Raw genomic sequence first — 13,784 nt, 5'->3', positions numbered from 1 at the left:
AGTGTGTAAGCATGTTTAGCACTGCTCGATTCTCGCAGACACAACACCTCTCATCATCTGACTCCCTGCTTCTATCTATCTATTTATCTATCTATCTATTATGATTTGTAAATATAATATGGGGTCCTACCACACCACTTGCTTGTGGAGATAACAATTTGCTTTTTTTTTTTTTGTAGTTTATGTGGTATTTTGGCATATGTAGTAACACTTACACTTATTTTCATTTGTTTGTTATGTGATCTTACTCTATTTCTCTCTTTTTTCTTTCTTACTTTTTCTTTCATTCTTTTTTTTTTTTTTGTATGTATTGATTTTCTATAGTTTGTTTTTCTTCGCTTGTGTACGCTTTTTCTGTGTTGTTCATGGTTGCATAATTACTGGCTAATTTCCTTGGGATACTTTTTTAAAGTTTAGTTTATATTGCACAGGTATTACTGAAAATGATATAATATAGTCCCATATTTTGTTATTTTATACATACCCTTATTTTCCTTTGTTTGTTATGTGATCTTACTCTGTTTCTCTCTTTTTTCTTTCTTACTTTTTCTTTCTTTCTTTTTTTTTCTCTTTTTTTATGTATTGATTTTCTATAGTTTGTTTTTCTTCGCTTGTGTACGCTTTTTCTGTGTTGTTCATGGTTGCATAATTACTGGCTAATTTCCTTGGGATACTTTTTTAAAGTTTAGTTTATATTGCACAGGTATTACTGAAAGTGATATAATATAGTCCCATATTTTGTTATTTTATATAAAAAAAAAAATATATATATATATATACTATTTACAGTATTAACTATATACACTGAGTTGTTGTTCACTTGTACCTATCGTGAGTAATATGTGTGTCAGCACTGTGTGGAAATCATTGTCTTCACGATTGTGTTGAAGATGTTCACTCTTGCTAACGTCATTTGTGTTGGCCATTTTTTTTTTTTCCTCTAGTTTACCTTGTAACAATTTATATGTTTCCACTAGGCAGCTTTAATTAATAAATATTTAATACAGTTCTTTTAATCGCACACTGAGTAACTGTGATGGTATATTTTCTTTATCACTTTTTAGATATAATAATGTATAGTCGTATATATGAAACACGTATTTTATGTAGGTATAAATGGTAACACTCGTTGGTAGTAAATAAATGTTATAATAAATGAATGAATATATACAGTGTAGAATATTTATTGTTGGTGATTATTTAGTGTTTGAGTTATGCAGATAACTGAAGTAAGTATGTGTATTTAAGCTGTAACTATCCAGCACGTTTTATATGTTTGTGCAGAAGCTTATTGTCTATCACTGTGTATTGTATAAATGAAGAAACTATGTAATTCACTAATTTTTACCGTGGTGGGAATGGTGTGAGTGGTGATGAAGGTGGTGTGTTAACTGACGTGGCGTCTTTTCAGCAAGCATGCATGATGACGTCGACTTCCCACACTGGTAGCTGTGGTGAGTGAATGAGTAGCGATGAGTAACTTGAGTGAAGACGAGTGAGTAAGATGAGTTGTGAGTCGTGTCTCACTCTTCGTTTGTTTGTTCCGTTTTTCTTTCTCGATGTTTTCTCGGTCCTTTTCTCTTGTGATTTACTCGTTGTAGGATGAAGACTGCCGCTACTTGTAGGTGCGTGTAGAAGATTATGCAGACGACGTAGGGTTGTTAATTGTAGTTGATTGTAGATGGTTGTAGTTCGCTGGTTCGTCGTAGAAGTTGCAAGATCGTATCAATATTTTGTTAAACTACTTGCAAGGCGTCGTGTGATCTCTTCACCTCTGCATCAGCATGATGATCGGGGAGACGGAGGGGGCTGGTTGGAGAGAATACTGTCAGGAGCTGGTTGTGTTGTTGGTTGTGAGAGGTATTCTTTTTGTTTTCAATCTTGATATTTTGTAGGAATTCAATGGTGATTCGTAGACGAGGTTCGTATACGTTTGCTGCTACCAAATGTAATTATAATATGGAGTCCTAACACAAATTGATTGATGGATGGTATGAGTTAGGAGACTGAGTATGTCAATGGCGGATCTTTCGTGGCGAAAACCATATTGTCTGTCACTAGTTAAGTTGTTGGATTCAAGATGTTTAACAATGTGCTTATTAATTAAAGTTTCAAATACCTTACCAAGAGATGATGTGACTGCTATTGGTCTCTAATCAGAGGGGTCAGAGGAACTTCCTTTCTTCAGAACTGGGTGGATATTGGCTTCTTTCCATGAATTTGGGAATGAAGAAGTACATATGCATAGTCTGAATAATTTAGCCAGAACAGAGGCAAGTTCAGGGGAACACTTTTTCAAAACAATTGGCGGAATTCCATCTGGGCCTGGAGCTTTGTTGGTGGGTAAATTGTCTAGGATGGATTTTACGTACCTTGTCTGCATATTAAGTGGAACAATTTCGGGAGAGTCAAGTTCTAGTACTGGGATGCTCTGGCTGGCATCGTCTATGGTAGAATTTCTGCCAAATGTAGTGGTCATTTGTAATGTTGCCCTCTGAAGATTTTAGTGGGGAAATGGATGATGATTTGTTAAAGTTACTATTGAAAGAGGAGTTGACCAGAATATTCTATTGTCACTAGGGTTATTAAGTAGTTTTGATGCTTGCTTTTGAAGAAAGTTTGATTTAGGTAGATTTATTACATCTTTTGCATGATTTCTAGCAATTTTAAATTGAGAGTGTGATTCAAATGTTTTTGATTTTAAGTAAGAGTTATATGCTAATGACTTTTGGGCTGTTGCTCTGGCACAGTTGCCATCAAACCATTTTGGAGACTTCGATCTTTTAGTAAACTATTGACTTGGTATGAATAAATCCATACCAGCTAGTGTTAAGTCGCAAATGTGGGACTGGGTAGAATTGGGATCACTAGAGAAGAAAGACTGCCATGGAATGTCAGCAAGATAATTTCTAAATCCATCCCAGTTTGCCCTATCAAAGTGCCATCGGGTCACCCTGACAGGTTCAGAAAGGGGAGGTGTGGGGGGGGGGGTTAACTAATGAGGCTTTGATGAGATTGTGGTCAGAGGATCCAAGTGGTGACAGTACCTCTGTCCTGTTTTGATCTGGATTATTTGTCAAGAATAAATCCAATAGATGGGGATTATGGTCAGGATTATCAGGTATTCTGGTTGGTTGCTTTACCAGCTGGGTGAGATTAAATGATTCTGCAAACAGCTCGCACTCTAGACCAGCGTCATCAGTCCTGGCAGAATGCAATAACCATTCAACATTATGTATGTTAAAATCACCCAAAATGGTAATTTCGGTGCTAAGGGCAAGGTTAAGGTTACTCAACTGTGTGGATATGGAATCAAATACACTGGGTTCCGAAGAAACATTGGGGGAGCGATAGACTACACAGATATATTTGGTAATATTTTGACAATTTAGGTTATATAATGAGTAATCAACACTGGATGAAGTGAAGTTTATTACTGTGTCAGCTGCATATTGGGATTTGATATAACAACAGGTGCCGCCCTTGTTACGGAAGTTTGTGAGGAGATGGTAACCGAGAAAACATAATGGGGATATATCAGTAGAGGGTGAGATTTGTGGTTCTGTGAGGAATTGGCCCAGAGGGGATATGGAGTGAAGAAAAAAATGAAACTGAGTTTAAATTTGTGCTAAGGCCGCGTATGTTGGTGAAGAATAAGGCCGCACTTTCACTTCTCTGCTGACGAGCATCATTGGAAATTGCAAGAGTCGCTACCTACACAGTCGCTTGATGGTGACCGGGAGGACCCTGTGCCGCTAGCCCTACCCTGCCGGTGGTGGCAATCCGAGGTACCATCTCATTTGATAGCAACATTGCAGCGGCCATTGCTGAAGAGAGTGAATAAACTGTGTCCAAACTTTATCCTGGATAACTTCATCCTCCTGTATATACTCCTTCATTCCATTCCACTCCACCCTCCCGTAAATACTCTCATTCCATCCCACTTCACCCTCCTGCATATACTCCTTCATTCCATCCCACTCCACCCTCCTGTACATACTCCTTCATTCCATCCCACTCCACCTTCCTGCATCCTTCATTCCATCCCACTCCACCCTCCTGCATATACTCCTTCATTCCATCCCACTCCACGCTTCAGAATATACTGCCTATTTTCACTCTGCTCCGCGCTACAGTAACTCACCACCCCAACTCAACGTACCAACCTGATGCATGCTTTCTCTGTTGTCGTCCATTGTATCGAATGGCTTTATCACTCGCCCTGTCCTTTCACATTCCTTCCTGGTTGTGCTGCCCTGCCGTCAGTCTCTCTCTCTCTCTCTCTCTCTCTCTCTCTCTCTCTCTCTCTCTCTCTCTCAGTTTATTTATCCCTTCGTATTCGTGTTCTTTGGTAATTTCATTACAGTACTGAACTTCTTCTTTACGTGTCACCGTCCATAGGAATAGAAGTAAAAGCTGTTAGAACGACTGGATGAGATGACGGAAATGGAATATATGATAAAGTTATCTTTTTTTTTTTTTTTTTTTTTTTTTAAGCTGGAGTGAATCATACTAGTTTTAAGAGTGCTTGTCTAATATGGAGAGGAGGAAGATCAGCAGTGAGAAAATTAATAGGAAAAAAAAAAAGTGACAGGAAGAGAGGGTAGAGTGCTTGAATGAGAATGGAAAGGTGAGGATCAACGTAGGATAGGAGAAAACAAGCGATTTAAAAAGTCAGAGAAGAACGCGAATGGAGGGCAAAATAATAGAATGATTTCAAGATGTATGAGAGGACCGGATATATGAACGAGAAGAAGAGAGACTACAAAGAGAAGAGGAGAAGTTAAGATGTTGATATAAGTGATATGTATATTCATTTATCTCTTTGTAGCTCTCTCTCCTTACTGTGAACTCATCTTAATCTCATTTGCCTCCCCGTCACTCACAATAGTTCAAATAAACTGAGAAGAGAGAGAGAGAGAGAGAGAGAGAGAGAATTTAGCGTTAGATATACAGTATCAGGAGGCGAGTGAGGGAAAGGGTAGTGAAAAAGTATGTATGAGCGTAGTTTAGTGAGCTATTTGTGTTACAGTTTTTGGCTTCTTTTAATATTACTTCAAGCAATTAAAGCATCACACACACACACACACACACACACACACACACACACACACACACACACACACACACACACACACACACACACACACAGCCGCTCGCTGGTGCAGTGGTAACGTTCTCGCTTGCCAACTGGTGGACGGGAGTTCGCGCCTCGCTCAGGTTGCGAAAAGTTTCACTGATGAAGTGGGTGGTTACTGTCCCCCCTTGAGCAAGGGGACGGGTGTGTGTGTGTGTGTGTGTGTGTGTGTGAAGGTCACAGCCTTGCCCTTAGATAGGACTATATGAGCTCTCAGCTCCCTTCCGGGAGAGAAAAAACTGACGATCACGACCATCATGTGATCCTGACCGACCCGGTGAATTACACACACACACACACACACACACACACACACAACGTTCTCTCTCTCTCTCTGTGTCTGTGTGTGTGTGTGTATATATATATATATATATATATATATATATATATATATATATATGCGTTATGGCTTTTTTCCTTTGTTGCCTCCCCAGTCCATTTGCCTACATTTTTCCCCGTATTCTCCTCATTTCTGCTCCTTTTCATCTACCTTTCTCTCCTGTGCTTTCTCTCTCCTGCTTTCCGTTTTTCCTTTCTCCTTTCTGTATTACTCTCCCAGTTATTTCTCCTTCCTCATTTTATTCCTTCTTTTCAGATGTTTTTTTTTTCTCCATCCTCGAAGACTCACATCATTCCTCTGATCTTGTTTCTCTCTGTTTCCCTTCAATATTTCTCCAGTCATTACCTCCGCCAACGAAGTTTGTGGCGGGTATGTTTTTACTTATGGTTGTTCACATCATATCTCCAAAAGTTCTCAATGTGTTTCAATGAAATTTTGTGGAAAGGTGGGCCATGGTCCAATAAATAATTGATTAAATTTTGGTACGGATCCGGATCCGGATCCTATGTATACCGCACAATATCTCTAAAAGTTCTGAAAGATTTCAATCAAATTCTGTGGAAGAGTGGGCCATGGGTCAAGGAACAATTGATTACGTAAAGTTGGGGACGGATCGGGATTCTATGTATTTCACACAATTTCTCCAAGAATCCGGATCCGGATCCTTTTTAATGGCAACGGCACTGGCGGAAGTATGCGCTTTCTGAGTGCTTTCTAGTTTCCTTGTGTGAATGTTATATACTTTACATTTCCTCTTGGACCTTAGTGAGTCTTTCCATTACGCAGAAGTCAGATCATTCTCTCACCCATTTTGGTGTCAGTTTTCATCAATGCCGGTTTGTTTTATCAGATGTACTTTTGAAATGAAAGATGTAGAGCAAATGTACGAGACATGAATTCTGTAAAGAAGTAAAGTATTCTATAAAGTTAACTTAAAATTGTGGTGGAAGGGAAAGGCACTCTTATGCTTAGGTAAAGATGGCAGGTGGTAGAAGGGACGGACATTCTTGGGTCTGGGTAAGCTTGGCAGTGGTGGCCAATGCAGTATTGGTCCACTGTGGTACATACAGTGAGTGCATCCTAGCTGGCAGTGCTTTTTTTGGTACAGTGCCGTTGAAAACCGTGTGTGACACGGCTGCACCAGACCCAAAACCCACCTGCACCGCAAATACAGCTCTATCACGATCAGTACAACACTTATACTGTTACTCAGCTTAATCCTATTCCTTTCTCCTTATTTATGTATCATTTCTTTCGTCCTTTAGTTTTGCAGTCTTTTCCTCCACTTATCAGCCTTTAATTCTCCTTTGATTTCCGTCTTCTTATTCTCTCCATCTCCTCATTGTCATGATCATCAACATCATAAACATCAAACATGCGTTCCCTCTCGCACTTTCATCCTGCAATTCAGATTAGGGACCAATATACAAGACATGTCTGCAGCATAAACCTCATCACTTCATGTCTTCTCCTTTTGAAGTATGATTACTTGCTCTACTTTTTCACTTTCTGTCTGCATTATTACTTATCTCCCCTCGTGGTGGTACTTTCTTGTTTCTAACCCCTCCTACACATACAAACAAGGCCTCAGTTGCCCAGTACGTTAACCTGATATAATATGTGGTGGTTCAATGGCCCCTGAAGCGTCTAGGTAGGTGGGGCTTCAGAGAGAGAGAGAGAGAGAGAGAGAGAGAGAGAGGGAGGGAGAGAGAGATGGGGGAGAACAATCTAACATATCTTTCCACGGTAAAAACGCAACTTTACAGAACAATGGAAAATAAGGAAAAACATTAGTTCGTTCAACTAAAATGAGAGGTGGTGTGAGGGATGAACTCATTTCCTCTGTCTCTCTTCATATAAATCTTGATGTATGTCTCCAGCCAACACCATTATTCGTATTCTCAAGGCATCTGGTTATTGACACTACATTATTCTCTCTCTCTCTCTCTCTCTCTCTCTCTCTCTCTCCCTCTCTCTCTCCATATTACAACAAGGAAAGGTTCCAGCAGACTGGAGACTGGCTAACGTGACTCCTATATATAAATAGGGCAGTAGGAATCAACCAAGTAATTATAGACCAATTAGCCTAACCTCTGTCTTGGGAAAGATCCTCGAATCACTAACTAGAGGTAGGATAGTTGAGTTCCTAGAAACTAATAACGTAATTATGAACAGCCAGCATGGCTTTAGAATGCGGAGATCATGTGTGACAAATTTAACTGAGGTTTACAATACACTTTTTAAAATGAATGATTGTACCTGGTCTCTTGATATAATCTACTTAGATTTCCAGAAAGCTTTTGACAAAGTGCCGCATGATAAACTAATGACAAAAATAAGATTACTTGTAACTGATGGAAATATTCATAGGTGGATTCGTTGCTGGATAAGCGAGAGAAAGCAACGAGTCGTTATAAATGGAGTGGAGTCAGACTGGGCTCCAGTGACCAGTGGTGTTCCTCAGGGATTGGTGTTGGGACCAGTCCTATTCATTATATATATTAACGATATCGATGTTGGCTTAAACAACTTCATTTCTAAATTTGCCGACGATACAAATATCGGCAACACTTTATAAATTGAAGAAGACAGAATTAGCCTTCAAAATGACCTTAACAAAATTGTCAGCTGGTCAGAAAAATGGCAAATGCGCTACAATGTAAGTAAATGTCAGATACTGCAATGTGGGAAGAAAAACAAAAGGTATGATCACGAAATGAAGGGCCAAATCATTAGCAAATCCTCACTAGTTAAGGATCTAGGCATACTAATTTCAGACGACCTAAAATGTTCAAATCAATGTATCTTTGCCGCCAGTAAAGCCAACAGGGCCCTAGGCTTCATCAAAAGTCATTTTACATATAAAAGCAAAGATATTATAATCCCCCTGTACAAGAGCATAGTCAGGTCACACTTGGAGCTTGCAGTGCAATTTTAGGCGCCTTACATAGTTAAAGATACAGAAATACTCGAAGCGGTCCAGCGTAGGGCTACCAAGTTAATCCCGTCCCTGAGGAATAAACTTCTTCTTCTTCTTCTTGTGACCTCTGTGGCTTTGTATCGCTTCGTAGGTCCTCCTTTTCTTCTTGCTCCTTATCCTCTTCCCTTTTCTTGATCACACTTCAATTTTCGTAACATTTTTTTATATGTTTATTTACTGTCCTTCTTGCTGTTGCCTTTTCTTCCAGCATTGTGTTAGAAATATTTTAGCAAACTTCATTATTCTCCCTGTTTCTTCCTTATCCCCATATAGTCCCAGTACTGTACATATCCCCCCATCTTCTTCCTCAAGTCTTCTCTGCCATTCCTCCATTCCTATCACCGCTACTACTGATGCTATTAACTTCTCCCTATGCTCTTTGTAGTTGTTGCATTCAACAATTAGATGCTCTATTGTTTCTTTTATCCCCTCACAAAATTTGCAGTTCTTGTCCTGTTCCTCTCTATTTCTACCATTCACTTCCAGAGTACCTGTCCTAGCTTTAACTAACAGTCTACTTCCCCAGTCTCCTACATGCCAGTTTAGCCCTTCTGGTTTTTGCTTTCTTTTATACCATTTCAGAGTCACTTTTCCTGTTAACTCCACTTTCCATCTGTTCAATCCATTCTCTTCAATCTTTTTCCTAATTTGTTTGTCTTCTATATGGCTCCAAGCCTCTGCCAGGTTTTCTCTCCTCTTCCATCTGTTAATTTCTCTCCCCCATGATGATCTTGCCCCTCTTTCCTCCAGCACCCTCTTAGCCCATCTTTCCTCATTGAGTTTTTCTATTTTCTTTGTGAACCCCAATTTTCCTTTCACAATTCTTTCTTTGAATGTGCTCCAGCCCATGTCTCCCCTTATGGCTTCTACTGCCGTACTTCTTGGGACCCCCAGGCCCCATCTACCCACTATGTTTTGTAATTTTTCTAATTTCATGATATCTCCATCTCGGTAGTTTGTTATTTCCGATCCATAGAGACAATAAGGCACTGCTATTCCTTTCCACAGACTCTTACCCACGTTATACTTGTTAATCACTCTACACCCTCCATTTATAATCATGCCTGCCATCTTCCGAGCTTTCCCTTCATTAATCTTTCTTTGTTTATCCCCTCCTATTCCTTCCTTACTCACTTCTATACCTAAGTACGTATATTTTTCTACTATTTCCATTACGTTGTTCCCCATCACCCACTGGTTCTTCTCCCTGTTATTAAATTCCATCACCTTGCATTTTCCCGCACTGAATCTTAGGTTCCATTCCCTTCCAAATCTGTCAGCTATTTCCATAAGATCTTCCGTGTCTTTCCTGTTTTCTGCCATGAGTACTACATCATCTGCATAAGCCAGGCATCCTAATTTCCAATCTCCAATCCTCACTCCTTTGCCTGATTTCCTGATTCTTTCTAAAAGTTCTTCCAAGTAAATGTTGAACAACGTAGGGGACAACACACAGCCTTGACGCACCCCGATGTTATTGTTAACCCACCCTGTGCTTATATTTCCTATTGAGAATTTCACCTTATTTTCTTCATACCATCTCTTTATTATTTCCACTCTCTTGCCATCTACCCCAATATGTCTCAATAGTTTCAATAATTTACATCTATCAACAGTATCGTAAGCTTTTTCAAAGTCTAGAAATACTAGGTATAACTCTTTTCCTTGCTCCTTGTTCCTCCCTATGATTTCTTTCATTACAAAAACATTTTCAAGGCCTCCTCTACCCTTCCTGAACCCACTCTGTTCCTCGCCCCATATTTTATACTGTTCTGCCCATGATATTAGTTTTTCATTTATTATCATCCCAAACACCTTAGCTAATACATTCATGACACTAATGGGCCTATAGTTTCCAATTTCCTCCTTAGCTTTTCCTCCACCCTTATGTATAAGTGTCACCCTACTTCTTTTCCAGTCCTGTGGTACCTCCCCTTCCTCCAGGATACTATTAAACAGATTTGTCAATGCCTTTGTCAATTTTTCCCCACCGTATTTAATAAGTTCACTTATTATTCCATCTGTTCCTCCTGTCTTTCTATTTTTGATTGCTGTAATAGCTTTTTCTACATCTTTCCTTTCTATCCTTACATTCCCCATTTCTTTGCTATCACTATATATCCAAATATTCTCTGTGGATTCTTCCTCATTGTCTTTTAGCATTACTTTCTTCCAGTATCCTTCTACAATGGATCTAATTTCTTCCTCATTTTCTGTTTCTTTACCCTTTATTTTTAACTTAATACGCTGTTCTACATCCCTTTCTCCAAGGTTTCTCTTCAACCTCTTCCACCCTTCTCTTTCTCTTTCCCTTCGGGGCATATCATTTAGTTTTTGAGCTTGTTGTTCTTCCCACTTTCCTATTTTTCTACTGATTATTATCTTTGCTGTCTGTTTTGCCTCTGTGTATCTTTTCCATGCTCTTTCCCGGTCCTGTCTATATTGTTCTCCATGTTTTTTTATCATTTTTCCCCATTTTCTCTGTTCCCTGTTTTCCCTCTTCCTGTCTGCAATCGCTAGTTCTACTTCCCTGTCCCACCAGCCTTTTAATCTTGTCGTTGCTATCTTCAATTTTTTTGTTCCTATTGTCCCTCTTGTCTCCTGAATTATGGTCTTTTTAATGTCTTTTTCCCAATCATTAATAGACCTTCCTCTCTTCTCTTCCTCACATATCTGATCATCTAGATTCTGACTGTATTTCTGCCAATTCGCATTAGCTATATCCCATTTCTTTCTCCATTGTGTCTTTTTTATTTCTTTTCGCCTATTTGCCTTTCCACATGTAATTCCTATCATTATATGATCAGAAATGTCAACATTCTCATTCTTCCATATCTTACATCCATATGTTTCAACCTCATGACTTATTATTATATAATCAATTGCTGATTTTATACCTCTATCACTCCATGTTACTGGGTCTTCCAGCTCCCAGTTCTTTATCTTAAGCTGGGTCTTTTCTGTGAAGTCCAATGCCAACCGTCCGTTCTTGTTCACCCTCTCATTATTTAAACCAATATGGGCATTCAGGTCCCCCATTATTATCCACTTATTGTTTGCCACTTCTTTCTTTATCTCCAGCAGTACTTCATACAACTTTTTATTTTCTTCATAGTTTTCTTTTCCTTCCACTCCCATGTACACTATCGTCACCCACCATTCTTCTTTCAGATCAGTAATCTTTACAGTTAAAATGTCACCTTTGTTATAACCCAGCCCATTCTTCATATCCTTTACTGTTTGTATCTCTGATATTTGTCTTCCCTCTTTCTCCTTCATAATTATTCCTACACCTCCACCTTTTTTGTCTCCTATTTGCCTTCCTGTCCCTAAACCTACCCATCCGCCCTCATGCCATTCTATGTTGTTGTGCCATCCTGTCTCTCCTAATCCTATGGCATCATATTCCTTACTCTCTTGTATCAGGGTTCTCCATTTTCCTTCATTCCAGCCTCTGGTATTCAGGAAGGCAAACATCATCTTTCTCCTTTGGGCCTTATCCTATCCATCTCTCCCACCTCTTTCATGGTGCTGTGCCCACTCCACAATGTTCCACCCTGTCCAAACTTTTCCCCGGTTTGAGAAATGTACTCCATCTCGTGACCAGACCTCGTTCCATCGTACATTCTCCCACAGCTGAAGGCCATCACATCCCCATTCTTCCAATTTTTCCATGCACTGCCTATTCAGCCACCTTCTTTTCTGTTCGTATATTGATGTTTCTCTCACACATCTTTTTGGGACACACATCAATAGGGGGTTGTGCCTAATCCTTTTCTTAATAATTTCCATTATTTCCCTCAGCACTGATAAAGTTTCTTTTTCACCACCTTCTCTAAGTCCATTACCTCCCCCTTCCACTACAACATAGTCATCTGGCTCTATTTCCTTAAGATGCTCATGCACAATCTCTTTAATATCATTTATGCCTGCTCCTCTCTCTGTTCTGTCCATAATTCTATAATAACCATCTGTTAAAAAATGGATCTCTCTGCCCACTCCTTTCAGGATGCTGTCTCCAAACAACCACAACTTTCTCTTTAGCTTACCGGTTGTCTTCATCCTCACTCGCTTTCCGTTCATTACCTTCCTCCATGAATGCTTTCCTACCCCCATCCATGTTGCGCTCTCCAGGCTTTCCTCTTCCAGGTCGTGCTGTTCTGACCTCTTTTTCATCATGGTGTGCTGGTTGCTTCCTGCATCCCGTTTTACCTTCCCAGTATCTGGCTCTTGTTGGGTATCCTCTTCTGGCTCTTCTTTTTGATGGATATCTTCCTCTTTTCTTGCGTAGGAATGGTCGTGCTCTACTTCCCTCTCCTTCTCTTGCCCACCATGTCTTCTCTTCTCTAGGCCACTAGCAGTCACAATTTCTGGGGTCTCAGCATCCTCTTCAGTTTCCTCTATATCCTTCACTTTATCACCCCTTTCCTTTTTCCACTGGTCTTTCGCTATGCCTTGGCACTCATTACAAAGGAATAGTATGTATTTACAACGGAGCATTTTCATGTTTACTCCCTTAAGCCCCACGCACGCCACGTGATACCAGTCATCACATCTCTCGCAAGCAACCGCCTTACTTCTACATGTCACTTCCCTCTTACACTCTCTGCAATCGTTGCTGAACATTTTCTCACTTCTGGGAACAGCAGTAACAGTCTCGAGAGACTCAGGGAATTATACCTATTCTCTCTTAGAAAACGGAGTCTCAGGGACAGCTGATTGAACGTTTTAAGATTCTAAAAGGCGTTAGTAATATTGATTTATGCAAGCTATTCACAGTAATTGCCGAGACTGTAACTCGAGGAAATGGTCTGAAGCTGCAAGCAAGGAGGGCTAATCTTGATACAACTAAAAACTTCTTCACTTACTATGTTGTAAGCGAATGGAATAAACTCCCTGGGAATGTGATTGAGAGAGTTATCATAAATATATTTAAAAAGGGACTGGACATGTATCTCGACGCAATTGGTAACGTTTAGTTAGGATGGAGCAAATATTGTATAGTGGCTTCTACATTCATCTATCTATTAGACACAATACACTTATACCAGTAATCAACATAAACAATATTTTAGGGTATAATATAATAGATAAACATTCCATTCATCTTTTTATATAAAAAAAAAATAAAAAAAATGCAGCATACAGTAGAGTAAGTATGTGGCTGTATGCCTAACTTTTCCTTTTCCATATTATTCTACTTTCTGCCGATCCTATAAAATTCCTTCAGGGTTTTCATTCCTGCAAGGTATTACTTTCTCTCTTGTTTCCTGTACGGCAAATGCCGGAGGGTCTGCTGGGTGGGGGAGAGCCTTCTGCTGTGCTAT

This window comes from Coenobita brevimanus, chromosome 17, assembly GCF_032717465.1.
Source record: "Coenobita brevimanus isolate Jiangsu-jjx chromosome 17, ASM3271746v2, whole genome shotgun sequence".
Classification (NCBI taxonomy): domain Eukaryota; kingdom Metazoa; phylum Arthropoda; class Malacostraca; order Decapoda; family Coenobitidae; genus Coenobita; species Coenobita brevimanus.
The sequence above is the reverse complement of the archived record's forward strand: the minus strand, read 5'-3'. Positions refer to the sequence as shown.